Below are 14,871 nucleotides of genomic sequence, written 5' to 3'. Positions count from 1 at the left end.
ATAGAGGTACTGCAGAAACTAAGGGACCATGAATGCAAGCCCAGATTAATATACCCAGCCAAGCTTTCATTCACTATCAACGGAGAAAACAAAATATTCCAGGATAAGAACAAATTTAAACAATACGTAACTACTAATCCAGCCTTACAGAGAATATTAGAAGGAAAATTACATCCCAAGGAATCCAACATTGCCAACACTGCCTACAATAACTCAGACATCTAGCGACCCTTCACTAGCACAACCCAAAGAAGGAAAACACATACACTCTACTACCCAAAAAAAAAAAAAATGACTCGAGTCAACAAACACTGGTCATTAATATCTCTTAATATCAATGGACTCAATTCACCTATAAAGAGGCACAGACTTAGAGATTGGATACGAAAACAGGATCCAACATTCTGCTGTTTACAAGAAACACACCTCAACCACAAAGACAGACACCTACTCAGAGTAAAGGGTTGGGAAAAGGTCTTCCAAGCAAATGGACCTAAGAAACAAGCGGGTGTGGCCATTCTAATATCTAACAAAATCGACTTCAAACTAAAATCAATCAGAAGAGATGGAGATGGACATTTCATACTCATAACAGGAACAACTCATCAGGAAGAAGTCTCAATCCTGAATATCTATGCCCCTAATATAAAGGCACCCACTTATGTAAAAGAAACTCTTCTAGAACTCAAGGCAGTCATCAAACCACACACGCTAATAGTAGGAGACTTCAACACTCCTCTCTCACCAATGGACAGGTCAATCAGACAGAAACCAAACAGAGAATTAAGAGATTTATTGGAGGTATTGAATCAAATGAACTTAACAGACATCTATAGAACACTCCACCCAAATAGGAAAGAATATACCTTCTTCTCTGCAGTTCATGGAACCTTCTCGAAGATTGACCACATACTCGGTAACAACGCAAACTTCCACAGATACAAAAAAATATTAGTAACCACCTGTGTCTTGTCAGATCACCATGGATTAAAATTAGAATTCAACAACAATGCTAACCCCAGGAAGTCAACAAACTCATGGAAGTTGAACAGTCAACTACTAAATCACCCCTGGGTCAAGGACGAAATTAAGAAAGAAATTAAAGACTTCCTTGAATTTAATGAAAACAAAGACACAACATACTCAAACCTATGGGACACTATGAAAGCAGTGCTAAGAGGAAAGTTCATAGCAATAGGCGCCCAAATAAAGAAAACGGAGAAAGCACACATTGGAGACCTAACAGCACACTTGAAAGCTCTAGAAAGAAAAGAAGCTGATTCACCCAGGAGGAGTAGAAGACTGGAAATAATCAAACTGAGGGCTGAAATCAACAAAATAGAAACAGAGAAAACAATCCAAAGAATCAATGAATCAAAAAGCTGGTTCTTGGAGAAAATCAACAAGATTGACAAACCCCTATCCAAACTAATCAAACGGCAGAGAGAGAACGTGCAAATTAATAGGATCAGAAATGAAAAGGGGGACATAACCACAGACACAGAGGAAATTCAGAGAATCATTAGATCTTACTACGAAAGTTTATATGCCACAAAGTTGGAAAATGTAAAAGAAATGGACATTTTTTTAGATAAGTACCATATGCCAAAGTTGAACCAAGAACAGGTGAACAATCTAAATAGACCTGTTAGTCGCGAAGAATTAGAAGCTGCTATCAAAAATCTCCCTACCAAAAAAAGTCCAGGACCAGATGGTTTCAATGCAGAATTCTACCAGAACTTCCAGGAAGAGCTAATACCTATACTCCTTAACGTATTCCACAATATAGAAACAGAAGAGTCATTGCCTAACTCCTTTTATGAAGCTACAGTTACCCTAATACCAAAACCACACAAAGACACAACCAAGAAAGAGAATTACAGGCCAATCTCACTCATGAACATTGACGCGAAAATACTCAATAAAATACTGGCAAACCGTATCCAAGAGCACATTAGAAAAATTATCCATTATGATCAAGTCGGCTTCATTCCAGAGATGCAGGGCTGGTTCAACATTCGCAAATCTATCAATGTAATCCATCATATAAATAAACTGAAAGAAAAAAACCATATGATCATCTCACTAGATGCTGAAAAAGCATTTGACAAAATTCAACACCCATTTATGATAAAGGTGTTGGAGAGACTGGGGATACAAGGATCATACCTAAATATAATAAAAGCAATATACAGCAAGCCGACAGCTAACATCAAACTGAATGGAGAGAAACTCAAAGCCTTTCCACTAAAATCAGGAACGCGACAAGGCTGTCCACTCTCTCCATACCTCTTCAATATAGTGCTTGAAGTTCTAGCAATAGCAATAAGACAACATAAGGAGATCAAGGGGATTCGTATTGGAAAGGATGAAGTCAAACTTTCGTTATTTGCTGACGATATGATAGTGTACATAAGTGACCCCAAAAACTCTACCAAATGTTGTGGGAGTAACTTCCGCTGCCTCAACCAATAATCACTGAAGCAGGAGCCCACAGTGCAGCGGGGAGCGACTTCCGCTCCGTCAGCCAATAGCTGCTGAAATACCAGCCCACTGGGGCGTGGTATATTTTTCTCTTAAAAAGAGAAGCAGTTCCGGATAAGGCCCTCTTGGTTCCGGCTCTTGGTTCCGGTGCTCGGTCTCAGCTGCTGCTCCCGGCTCCTGCTCCAGCGACTAGGCTCCCTTCCTGACGGTTTATGGTGTATGTAAGTTTTACCCCCCGCCAAATAAATAACCCCTTAAAACATAACTGGTGTGGGATTGATTCGTTAATAACCAAAGAACTCCTACAGCTGATAAACACCTTTAGTAACGTGGCAGGATACAAGATCAACTCCAAAAAATCAGTGGCCTTCCTATACACAAAGGATAAAGAAGCAGAGAGGGAAATCAGAGAAACATCACCTTTCATGATAGCCACAAATAGCATAAAATATCTTGGGGTTACTCTAACCAAGGAAGTGAAAGACCTATTTGACAAAAACTTTAAGTCTTTGAAGAAAGAAATTGAGGAGGATACCAGAAAATGGAAAGACCTCCCCTGCTCTTGGATTGGGAGAATCAACATAGTAAAAATGGCAATTCTACCAAAAGCAATCTATAGATTCAATGCAATCCCTATCAAAATCCCATCAAACTTCTTAACAGACCTTGAGAGAACAATAATCAAGTTTATATGGCAAAACAAAAAACCCAGGATAGCCAAAACAATCTTATACAATAAAGGAACTTCAGGAGGCATTACCATCCCTGACTTCAAACTCTATTATAGAGCTACAGTATTGAAAACAGCTTGGTATTGGCATAAGAACAGAGAAATCGACCTTTGGAATCGAATAGAAGACCCGGATATTAACCCACAAACCTATGAGCACCTAATTTTTGACAAGGGAGCTAAAGGTATACAATGGAAGAAGGAAAGCATCTTTAACAAATGGTGCTGGCATAACTGGATGTCATCCTGTAAAAAAATGAAAGTAGATCCATATCTATCACCATGCACAAAAATCAAGTCCAAATGGATTAAAGACATCAACATTAATCCGTCCACTTTGAACCTGATAGAAGAGAAAGTGGGAAGTAGTCTACAAGATATAGGCACAGGAGCCCTCTTCCTAAGTAGGACCCCAGCAGCACAGACAATAAGAGAAACAATGAATAAATGGGATCTACTGAAACTGAGAAGCTTCTGTAAAGCAAAGGACACTGTCAGTAAGACAAAAAGGCTGCCTTCTGACTGGGAGAAGATCTTCACCAACCCCTCATCAGACAAAGGTCTGATCTCCAGAATATACAAAGAACTCAAGAAACTAGACACTAAAACTCTAATTAACCCAATTAAAAAATGGGGGTACTGATCTGAACAGAGAATTCACAACAGATGAACTTCGAATGGCCAGAAGACACTTAAGGTCATGCTCAACCTCCTTAGCGATCAGGGAAATGCAAATCAAAACCACTTTGAGATACCATCTTACACCTGTCACAATAGCTAAAGTTAAAAACACCAATGATAGCCTATGCTGGAGGGGATGTGGAATGAGGGGAACACTCATCCATTGTTGGTGGGAATGCAAACTTGTGCAGCCACTTTGGAAATCAGTGTGGCAGTTTCTCAGGAAACTGGGAGTCAACCTCCCTCAGGACCCAGCAATTCCTCTCTTGGGAATATACCCTAGAGATGCCCAAACATACTACAAAAGCGTTTGTTCAACTATGTTCATAGCAGCAATATTTGTAATAGCCAGAACCTGGAAACAGCCTAGGTGCCCCTCAATAGAAGAATGGTTAAAAAAGGTGTGGAACATATACACATTAGAGTTTTACTCAGCGGTAAAAAATAATGACATCTTGAATTTTGCATGCAAATGGATGGACATAGAAAACGCTTTACTGAGTGAGGTAAGCCAGACCCAAAAGGAGGAACACGGTATGTATTCACTCATAAGTGGATTCTAACCATAATTAAAGGTCTTTGAGCCTATTATTCGTGATCCTAGAGAAGCTAAATAAGAAGACGAACCTGATGAAGATTATTTACCTATCCGCCAGGAGGTAGGAAATAGTCAAGAGTCCCAGGTAACCTTGGGTGCATGGGGGGGGGTGGGAGGGTTGTTGGAAGGGGAGAGGGTTAGAGAGAAGGGAGTAGGGGAGGAATGGAGAAAGCTCGGTTGACCGGGATGGGGGGAAGGGAGGAAGGATGAATGTGGGATCAGGGAAGAATATATTTCAACTAAGGGAGTCATATTAGAGTTTACAGGAAACTTGATTATATATGGGATCCCAGGTCCAAGAAGAGATCCCCAGATTGTTCTCTGGTCAGAGGAGGGGGTGCCTGAACCGGCCTTGGCCCGTGACCATACTGATGAATATTTTGCTTATCACCATAGATCCTTCATCTGGCGTTGGATGACGAAACAGATGGAGGCCCGCGTTGGAGCACCGAACTGAGCCCCCCAAGATCCAAACGAGGAGCAAAAGGAGGAAGAAAATGACGAAGGACTGCGAGGGATACTATCACCCACTGATACAAGGGGTCGGATCTAATGAGAGTTTACCAAGGCCAGATGGACCGTGACTGAACGAGCATGTGATCCAACCAGATTCTCTGAATGTGGCTGGTTTTTCTGAATGTGGCTGGCCTGCAGTCTTTCCGAGAAGCCATTGACAATGACACTGGGACTTGTTTCCTCTGCATGTACTGGATTTTTGGGATCCAGTCTGTTTGGATGCTCACCTTCCTGGACCTGGAGTGAGGGGGGAGGAACTTGGACTTCCCACAGGGCAGGAGACCCTGACTTCCCTTGGGGACAAAGAGGGAGGAGGAGAGGGAGGGGGGGAGTGGGAGGGTGTTGGGAGGAGGGGCGTAAATGGAAACTTTTTATAATTTAATAAAATTTAAAAAAAAAAAAAAAAGGACAGGTTCAATATCATGATCCATCTGGAAATAGTAAATGAGAGCTACTTTGAGACTTATCTTACCCACTCAGAATGGTTAAGACAAATAAAATAAATATCAGTTGATATTGGTGAGGATACAGGGAAAGGGGAACACTTCTTCAATGCTCTTGGGAATGGAAATCAGTATAATGGTTCTTCAAGAAGTTGGGAATAGATCGACCTCAAGACAGAACTATACCATTATCAGGTGTATAACCAAAGAGCTCTACATGCCATAAATAGATACTTAGTCACCCATATTCTTTCTATTCTAATCACAATAGTTAGATATTGGAAACAGGCCTGCTGTCTTTCAACTGAGGTATAGGTAATTAAAATGTCATATATTTATATAAAGGAATATTATTTAGCTGTTATGAAAATTGAACTTACTAAATTTATAGACAAAAGGTTTGTCCAAGAAAAAGATCATCCTGAGTGACATAAAACAGGCTCCTCTGAAACAAATTATGTATTTTCTCTTCTATGTGATTGTTTGCTTTTACACTTTTAATATGCTAAAATAACATAGCAATAAAATAACTCCTGTGGACATATTGGTATACCTACAGATAATTGTCTTGTTCAACCCACATCAGAGAATCTTCTTGTTGCAGTTAATGCAAATTAACACAAAGACCCACAACTGGACAAGGCACAGACAGTGAGAGATTTTAAAGTACTGGGTCCTAAATGAGATCAAAGCTCATTAATCTGTGTAAAAGAGGAAGCAATTTAAATTTTTTTTCACACAAGTCCTAATGTTTTATTAAAAGAGGTTGATTTCTTTTTTTTTTATTTGTTTGTTTATAAAAATTTCCACTTCCTCCCCTCCTCCCCATACCCTCCCATTACCCCCACTCCCTCTCCTCCCTCTCCCCACTTCCTCTCCCCCCCCCCCACTCCCTCTCCTCCTCCCTCTCCAGTCCAAAGAGCAGTCAGGGTTTCCTGCCCTGTGGGAAGTTCAAGTTCCTTCCCCCTCCCTCCAGGCCTAGGGAGGTGAGCATCCAAACAGACTAGGATCCCAAACAGCCAGTACATGCAGATGAAACAAGACCCAGTGCCATTGTCAATGGCTTCTCAGTCAGCCCCCATGTCAGCCACATTCATTTGTTCAACTATGTTCATAGCTGCGCTATTTGTAATAGCCAGAACATGGAAACAACCTAGGTGCCCCTCAATAGAAGAATGGTTAAAGAAGGTGTGGAACATATACACATTAGAGTTTTACTCAGCGGTAAAAAACAATGACATCTTGAATTTCACATGCAAATGGATGGAAATAGAAAACGCTTTACTGAGTGAGGTAACCCAGACCCAAAAAGAGGAATATGGAATGTACTCACTCATAAGTGGATTCTAGCCATAGTTAAAGGTCTTTGAGCCTATAATTCGTGATCCTAGAAAAGCTAAATAAGACGGTGAACCTGAAGAAAATCATATAGTTATCCTCCTGGATATAGGAAGTAGTCAAGATTGCAAGGCAAACTTGGGTGCACGGGGGGGTGGGGGCGTGGAAGTAAGGGAAGCAATTTAAATTTTAAGAGCCAGATTGAATGGATGACTCCATGGGACTAGTCATTCGAAGATAGATATTTGCAATTCGTATCTATTGGTAAAGGGAAAATCAGTTTTCTACAACGGAGTGTTACTGTGTATATCTTATACACAAACCATGGGAGGCCCCATACGCAGGAGTTAAACTCAGCACAATAGAACTCCATGGGATTTTATGGAGGGTTTTTTTTTTGCCTTAATTTTTATGTGGATTTTGTTTTTGAAAAACAGAGAGAAAGGGTGAAAATGAAGTTGGGTGGGTAAGGTGGTATGGGTATCCGGGAGGAGTTGAGGGATGAAAAAACATGATTAAAACATATTTAAAAAATTTAACCAAAAAATAGCTGTGGTTTGAAAGAAAATTGCCCCCAAAGGGAGTAGCATTATTAGGAGGTTTGGCCTTGTTGGAGGAGGTGTGTCTCTGTTGGAGCAGACTGTAAGATCTATTCTGCTCAAGTTTCCCTCAGTGTGACAGTCGGTTGACTTCCTGTTCCCTATAAGCCAAGATGTAGCCAGTATGACATCTGCCTGCATACTGCCATGCTCTAAACCATGATGATAATGGATTGAGCCTCTAGGCCCCTCAATTATGTATTTTCCTTATAAGAGTTGCTGTGGTCATGGTGTCTCTTACCAGTAATAAAAACCTTAACTAAGACAATAATATTTTTTTAAAAAAAAAGACTAAGAAAGGCCAAAAGACCGCGGGCCGGGGCAGGCGGTGAGAGCAAAGGGGCGGGAGTCCCTTTGTTCTGATAGCTGGCCTGCAGCAGCTAAGACCGCAGGCAGGGACTCTTCTGACCAGCGAGGGGCTCTGATCCTGTGCAGGGGTAAGTGTGTGGACCAGTGAGAGGACACACAATATTCCCGCCATCCTTATCTCCCTAGCTACTCCAAAGGGGCAGCTTCCCCCAGCTAATCCCTCTCTCCTGCTACGCCATCCCAGCTTTTGGCCTCGAACCCCTCCCCTCCCCTCTCCCTTCTTCGGGGCTTAAATTCCTCCATCTCAGTCGGGGCGGGCACCGCGGGCCGGGGCAGACGGTGAGAGCAAAGGGGCGGGAGTCCCTTTGTTCTGATAGCTGGCCTGCAGCAGCTAAGACCACAGGCAGGGACTCTTCTGACCAGCGAGGGGTTCTGATCCTGTGCAGGGGTAAGTGTGTGGACCGGTGAGGGGACACACAATATTCCCGCCATCCTTATCTCCCTGGCTACTCCAAAGGGGCAGCTTCCCCCAGCTAATCCCTCTCTCCTGCTACGCCATCCCAGCTTTTGGCCTCGAACCCCTCCCCTCCCCTCTCCCTTTTTCAGGGCTTAAATTCCTCTATCTCAGCCAGGGTGGGCACCACGGGGCTGGATAGGTGGTGAGTGCAAAGGGAAGGAAGTCCCTTTGTTCTAATAGCCTGCCTGCAGCTAGCTAAGACTGCAGGCAAAGTGATTCCTGGATAGCAAGGGTCACTAATCCAGTAGAAGAAGACCCAGCGGAGGGAAGAGCCATTGGAGAGCATCTGAAGGAAGAGATGGGCAGGCGCCAAGGCAAGAATTCCTCCAACAATCTGAAAAACAACATGAAATCACCAGATCCCAGCGATCTTACGACAGAAGGACTCGAACGCCCTATTCCGGAAGAAGTGGAAAACAGTGTCATTATGAAAGCAATAGAGTCTCTAAAACAGGGTATGAATAACTCACTTAAAGAAATAGAAGAGAAATATAACAAAAAAATAATAGAAATGAGTAAAGAAATGGAAGACAAATATAACAAAAAGTTTGAAGAAATGAGTAAATTCGTAAATGATACCCTGGGAAACCAAGAAAAAGCAATCAAACAGGTAATGGAATCAGTGCAAGAATTGAAAACTGAAATGGAGGCAGTGAAGAAAACACAATCCGAGGGCCGGCTGGATATGGAAAATCTAGGTAAACGAACGGAGACTACAGAATCAAGCTTAACCAATAGAATACAAGAGATAGAAGAACGAATCTCAGATTATGAAGACACCATAGAGAAAATAAATGCCCTGACCAAAGAAAACAGCAAATCCAACAAATTCTCATCACAAAACATTCAGGAAATATGGGACATAATAAAAAAACCAAATCTAAGAATAATAGGAGTAGAAGAAGGAGAAGAATTGCAGATCAAAGGTCCAGAAGATATATTCAACAAAATTATAGAAGAAAACTTTCCCAACCTAAAGAGGGATATTCCTATGAAGGTGCAAGAAGCATACAGAACACCGAATAGACTGGATCAGAAAAAAACGTCCCCTCGCCATATAATAATCAAAACACAAAGCAGTCAGATTAAAGAAAGGATATTAAGAGCTGCAAAGGAAAAAGGTCAAGTAACCTACAAAGGTAAACCTATCAGACTTACACCAGACTTCTCTATAGAAACCATGAAAGCCAGAAGGTCCTGGATAGAGGTACTGCAGAAATTAAGGGACCATGGATGCAAGCCCAGACTACTTTACCCAGCCAAGCTTTCGTTCACTATCAACGGAGAAAACAAAATATTCCAGGATAAAAACAAATTTAAACAATATGTAACTACTAATCCAGCCTTACAGAGAATACTAGAAGGAAAATTACATCCCATGGAATCCAACATTGCCAACACTGACTACAATAATTCAGACATCTAGCGACCCTTCACTAGCACAATTCAAAGAAGGAAAACACATACACTCTATTACCACCAAAAAAATGACTGGAGTCAACAACCAATGGTCATTAATATCTCTTAATATCAATGGACTCAATTCACCTATAAAGAGGCACAGACTTAGAGATTGGATACGAAAACAGGATCCAACATTCTGCTGTTTACAAGAAACACACCTCAACCACAAAGACAGACACCTACTCAGAGTAAAGGGTTGGGAAAAGGTCTTCCAAGCAAATGGACCTAAGAAACAAGCGGGTGTGGCCATTCTAATATCTAACAAAATCGACTTCAAACAAAAATCAATCAGAAGAGATGGAGATGGACATTTCATACTCATAACAGGAACAACTCATCAGGAAGAAGTCTCAATCCTGAATATCTATGCCCCTGATGTAAAGGCACCCACATATGTAAAAGAAACTCTTCTAGAACTCAAGGCAGTCATCAAACCACACACGCTAATAGTAGGAGACTTCAACACTCCTCTCTCACCAATGGACAGGTCAATCAGACAGAAACCAAACAGAGAATTAAGAGATTTATTGGAGGTATTGAGTCAAATGGACTTATCAGACATCTATAGAACACTCCACCCAAATAGGAAAGAATATACCTTCTTCTCTGCAGTTCATGGAACCTTCTCGAAGATTGACCACATACTCGGCAACAAAGCAAACTCCCACAGATACAAAAAAATATTAGTAACCACCTGTGTCTTGTCAGATCACCATGGATTAAAATTAGAATTCAACAACAATGCTACCCCCAGGAAGTCAACAAACTCATGGAAGTTGAACAGTCAACTACTAAATCACCCCTGGGTCAAGGACGAAATTAAGAAAGAAATTAAAGTCTTCCTTGAATTTAATGAAAACAAAGACACAACATACTCAAACCTATGGGACACTATGAAAGCAGTGCTAAGAGGAAAGTTCATAACAATAGGTGCCCAAATAAAGAAAACGGAGAAAGCACACATTGGAGACCTAACAGCACACTTGAAAGCTCTAGAAAGAAAAGAAGCTGATTCACCAAGGAGGAGTAGAAGACTGGAAATAATCAAACTGAGGGCTGAAATCAACAAAATAGAAACAGAGAAAACAATCCAAAGAATCAATGAATCAAAAAGCTGGTTCTTGGAGAAAATCAACAAGATTGACAAACCCCTATCCAAACTAATCAAACGGCAGAGAGAGCACATGCAAATTAATAGGATCAGAAATGAAAAGGGGAATATAACCACAGACTCAGAGGAAATTCAGAGAATCATTAGATCTTACTACGAAAGTTTATATGCCACAAAGTTGGAAAATGTAAAAGAAATGGACATTTTTTTAGATAAGTACCATATACCAAAGTTGAACCAAGAACAGGTGAACAATCTAAATAGACCTGTTAGTCGTGAAGAACTAGAAGCTGTTATCTGAAATCTCCCTACCAAAAAAAGTCCAGGACCAGATGGTTTCAATGCAGAATTCTACCAGAACTTCCAGGAAAAGCTAATACCTATACTCCTTAACGTATTCCATAATATAGAAACAGAAGAGTCATTGCCAAACTCCTTTTATGAAGCTACAGTTACCTTAATACCAAAACCACACAAAGACACAACCAAGAAAGAGAATTACAGGCCAATCTCACTCATGAACATCGACGCAAAAATTCTCAATAAAATCCTGGCAAACCAAATCCAGGAACACATTAGAAAAATTATCCATTATGATCAAGTAGGCTTCATCCCAGAGATGCAGGGCTGGTTCAATATACGCAAATCTATCAATGTAATCCATCATATAAATAAACTGAAAGAAAAAAATCATATGATCATTTCATTGGATGCTGAAAAAGCATTTGACAAAATTCAACACCCATTTATGATAAAGGTGTTGGAGAGACTGGGGATACAAGGATCATACCTAAATATAATAAAAGCAATATACAGCAAGCCGACAGCTAACATCAAAATGAATGGAGAGAAACTCAAAGCCTTTCCACTAAAATCAGGAACACGACAAGGCTGTCCACTCTCTCCATACCTCTTCAATATAGTGCTTGAAGTTCTAGCAATAGCAATAAGACAACATAAGATCAAGGGGATTCGAATTGGAAAGGATAAAGTTAAACTTTCGTTATTTGCTGACGATATGATAGTGTACATAAGTGACCCCAAAAACTCTACCAAAGAACTCCTACAGCTGATAAACACCTTTAGTAACATGGGAGGATACAAGATCAACTCCAAAAAATCAGTGGCCCTCCTATACATGAAGGATAAAGAAGCTGAGAGGGAAATGAGAGAAACATCACCTTTCACGATAGCCACAAATAGCATAAAATATCTTGGGGTTACTCTAACCAAGGAAGTGAAAGACCTATTTGACAAGAACTTTAAGTCTTTGAAGAAAGAAATTGAGGAAGATACCAGAAAATGGAAAGATCTCCCTTGTTCTTGGATTGGGAGGATCAACATAGTAAAAATGGCAATTCTACCAAAAGCAATCTATAGATTCAATGCAATCCCCATCAAAATCCCATCAAACTTCTTCACAGACCTTGAGAAAACAATAATCAAGTTTATTTGGAAAAACAAAAAACCCAGGATAGCCAAAACAATCTTATACAATAAAGGAACTTCAGGAGGCATTACCATCCCTGACTTCAAACTCTATTACAGAGCTACAGTATTGAAAACAGCTTGGTATTGGCATAAGAACAGAGAAGTCGACCTATGGAATCGAATAGAAGACCCGGATATTAACCCACAAACCTATGAGCACCTAATTTTTGACAAGGGAGCTAAAGGTATACAATGGAAGAAGGAAAGCATCTTTAACAAATGGTGCTGGCATAACTGGATGTCAACCTGTAGAAGGATGAAAGTAGATCCATATCTATCACCATGCACAAAACTCAGGTCCAAATGGATTAAAGACATCAACATTAATCTGCCCACTTTGAACCTGATAGAAGAGAAAGTGGGAAGTTGTCTACAAGATATAGGCACAGGAGGCCTCTTCCTAAGTAGGACCCCAGCAGCACAGACACTAAGAGAAACAATGAATAAATGGGATCTACTGAAACTGAGAAGCTTCTGTAAAGCAAAGGACACTGTCAGTAAGACAAAAAGGCTGCCTTCTGACTGGGAGAAGATCTTCACCAACCCCTCATCAGACAAAGGTCTGATCTCCAAAATATACAAAGAACTCAAGAAACTAGGCACTAAATCTCTAAATAACCCAATTAAAAAATGGGGTACTGAACTGAACAGAGAATTCACAACAGATGAACTTCGAATGGCCAGAAGACACTTAAGGTCATGCTCAACCTCCTTAGTGATCAGGGAAATGCAAATCAAAACCACTTTGAGATACCATCTTACACCTGTCAGAATAGCTAAAGTCAAAAACACCAATGATAGCCTATGCTGGAGAGGATGTGGAATGAGGGGAACACTCATCCATTGTTGGTGGGAATGCAAACTTGTGCAGCCACTTTGGAAATCAGTGTGGTGGTTTCTCAGGAAACTGGGAGTCAACATCCCTCAGGACCCAGCAATTCCACTCTTGGGAATTTACCCTAGAGATTCCCTAGCATACAACAAAAGCATTTGTTCAACTATGTTCATAGCAGCACTATTTGTAATAGCCAGAACCTGGAAACAGCCGAGGTGCCCCTCAATAGAAGAATGGTTAAAAAAGGTGTGGAACATATACACGTTAGAGTTTTACTCAGCGGTAAAAAATAATGACATCTTGAATTTTGCATGCAAATGGATGGACATAGAAAACGCTTTACTGAGTGAGGTAAGCCAGACCCAAAAAGAGGAACACGGTATGTATTCACTCATAAGTGGATTCTAACCATAATTTAAAGGTCTTTGAGCCTATTTTTTCGTGATCCTAGAGAAGCTAAATAAGAAGACGATCCTGATGAAGATTATTTAGCTATCCGCCAGGAGGTAGGAAATAGTCAAGAGTCCCAGGTAACCTTGGGTGCATGGGGGGGGTGGGAGGGTTGTTGGAAGGGGAGAGGGTTAGAGAGAAGGGAGTAGGGGAGGAATGGAGAAAGCTCGGTTGACCGGGATGGGGGGAAGGGAGGAAGGATGAATAAGAGATCAGGGAAGAATATATTTCAACTAAGGGAGTCATCTTAGGGTTTATAGGAAACTTGATTATATATGGGATCCCAGGTCCAAGGAGAGATCCCCAGATTGTTCTCTGGACAGAGGAGAGGGTGCCTGAACCGGCCTTTGCCCACAACCATACTGATGAATATTTTGCATGTCACCATAGAACCCTCATCTGGCGATGGATGGAGATGGAGGCGGAGAACCACGTTGGAACACTGGACCTAGCTCCCTAGGTCCAAATGAGAGGCAGAAGGAAAGAGATCGTGAGCAATGAAGGCAAGGGCACAGGAAACCTTCATCCGACGTTGGATGGCGATACAGATGGAGACCCATATTGGAACACCGAACTGAGCACTCCACAGTCCAAATGAGGAACAGAATGATGAAGAAAATAAAAAAAGTAATCAGGACTGCGAGGGATGCGAGCACCCACTGATACAAGGGGACTGATATAAGGGGAGTTCACCAAGGCCTGTTGGACTGGGACTGAACGAGGACATGATCCAGCCAGATTCTCTGAATGTGGCTGGCCCCGAGCCTTTTTGAAAAGCCGTTGACAATGACACTGGGACTTGCTTCCTCTGCATGTACTGGATTTTGGCGCTCCAGTCTGTTTGGACTCTCACCTTCCCTGGACCTGGAGGGAGGGGGGAGGAACTCGGGCTTCCCACAGGGCAGGAAACCCTGACTGCTCTGGGGGATGGAGAGGGAGGGGGAGAGGGAGTGGGGGGAGTGGGAGGGTGGTGGGAGGAGGGGCTGAAATGGAAACTTTTATAATTTAATAATAATAAAAAAAAATAAAAATAAAAAAAAGAAAGGCCAAAAAAAAAGAAAGAAAAAGGAAAAATAAAGAGAAAATTATTGTCACATAAACTAATTTTTTAATGGGCATATGGAAAGGGACACAAATACAGATTTGAATTAGAGTTTAATCTCAAATTTTCCATGTTCATTGAGAAGTTCTTAACATAAAATGAAGTCTATCCTTACCCACCAGTGGAATATGCACTTCTTTCCACATCTCATTTTTATTTTTTTGTGTGTTTGGGTTTTTTTTGTTGTTGCTTTTTTTGTTTTG

The 14,871-nt window shown here is 41.1% G+C and overlaps 1 protein-coding gene across 2 annotated transcripts in view; it reads right to left on the bottom strand.

The window, feature by feature from the left end:
* Rasef (RAS and EF-hand domain containing) overlaps positions 1–14,871 on the bottom strand; it is a 75,494-nt gene that overhangs the window by 19,185 nt on the left and 41,438 nt on the right. The gene's annotated exons all lie outside the window — the stretch shown is intronic.

This window comes from Myodes glareolus, chromosome 3 (assembly GCF_982192425.1).
Source record: "Myodes glareolus chromosome 3, mMyoGla1.1, whole genome shotgun sequence".
Lineage (NCBI taxonomy): Eukaryota > Metazoa > Chordata > Mammalia > Rodentia > Cricetidae > Myodes > Myodes glareolus.
Note: the sequence above shows the minus strand (reverse complement) of the source record. Positions and strands in the feature narration are given on the sequence as shown.